General features: G+C 40.7%; 1 protein-coding gene across 1 annotated transcript in view; it reads left to right on the forward strand.

The window, feature by feature from the left end:
- Positions 1-1,526, forward strand: part of LOC106821053 (TAF5-like RNA polymerase II p300/CBP-associated factor-associated factor 65 kDa subunit 5L) — a 15,568-nt gene that overhangs the window by 804 nt on the left and 13,238 nt on the right. The window lies entirely within an intron of this gene.

A 1,526-nucleotide genomic window follows, 5' to 3' on the forward strand; every position in this document is an offset into this window, starting at 1 on the left:
AAGCGATCAAAAAAGATTGTAATATTAGTTTTGTCATGAAAGATGAACAAATTACTATTATTAATTTGTTACTTGACAACAACAACGTTTTTGTCCACAACCAACACAACCCGCCCACCCCTCCACGTGCGGAAATACATAGTTCCCACTGACTGGCTGGAGTAAGTTGGCGGCCTAATTGGCGGTACCCAGCGGCAACTGTATGCGGGCCACAGTTACTAGAGCTACCTTGATCCCACGCCTGATTTAATGGCGCACGATCGATAATTTTCGAATTATCCCAATCGATGGTGTGATTGGCGGTCGCTTCGTGGTCCGTGATCGTGGATTTGGTTATTTCGGTAGCCGACTGTTTTCGTTGGGCCCTTGTGAAAGATTTAGGAGCTACGGTGTCTACGTCCTTTTTATGGCGGGTTTCCAATTTGCGGCCGGTTTCTCCAATATAACCTTTTTCCCACATTGCACATGGTATCTTGTAGACACAGTCTGTGATGTTGTGTATATCTGTTCTGTCCTTCGGGTGTACTAAATGCTGTTTTAAGGTCTCCAGCAGTTGATGCCACGCCTGCATTTTTGAGGTGACGTTGAACTAAGTCCGTGATGCCTCTGACATATGGTAGGACACTCATCACCTTTGGTTTCTCAGTGGAGGTTTTCTTATAGGATGGTGACCTGACCCGTGAAGAGTTCATCTTTTTGGACACTTTGTCGAGTGCCCAATTTGGGTAGCCACATTTAGTTAACGCGTCCTTGATGTGGCGCGCTTCAGCTTCCCGGTCCTCACTCTCCATTATGATCTTATCCCTACGATCAAATAGCAGTCATGTGGACCAAGCTGTTGACCACTACACCATCTGGTGGTCAAATCTGATAATTTCAGTCAGCTTTGAGAAAACCTCTTGATAGGAGGTGAAACGTCAGCAGTACGTTTTGATCAACATGGTTGAGTAAAAATTAACCAAGATAGCGCTATTATCTACCAACCGAATGAACTTATTTAATGAGTCTAAAAATATTCTACACAAATTTGTCTAAGACTTGCCTAGGTTTCTTTAGTAGTACTACTATTAGTACTTCACTTTACTTGCCTAGTAGACTGAATAACTTTGCCTTAGATAACTCTTTTTTTGCAATTATATTTTTATTTTGTTTAATTTGGATCATTTTGTCTATTATTTCTTCTTCTATGTGTTATTCTGGTAATGAGAGGGTAAAGCAACGTTATCTGGTACAGAAATATTCAGTCTACTTGCTAGGGGTGTAACGATATACCGGTATATCGGTATATTGCAATATATTTTGAAAACTCGATATATCGCGATACAACTTCCGGATATCGATATTTTACGATACGGTGGTATAACAAGAAATAAATTACTTGACACTTGCCTTTATGTCTATATTGTTAATGGGCTCGAAAATTATGCACTGGCGGTGTATATATATTACGAAAGCACAATGCGTGCACGGCGCATAATTGGCTAATACTGGATACTGAAACCTAAACTGAAACTGAAACTGAAACT

Source organism: Priapulus caudatus, unplaced genomic scaffold (genome assembly GCF_000485595.1).
Source record: "Priapulus caudatus unplaced genomic scaffold, Priapulus_caudatus-5.0.1 Scaffold57, whole genome shotgun sequence".
NCBI classification, from domain to species: Eukaryota; Metazoa; Priapulida; class Priapulimorpha; order Priapulimorphida; family Priapulidae; genus Priapulus; species Priapulus caudatus.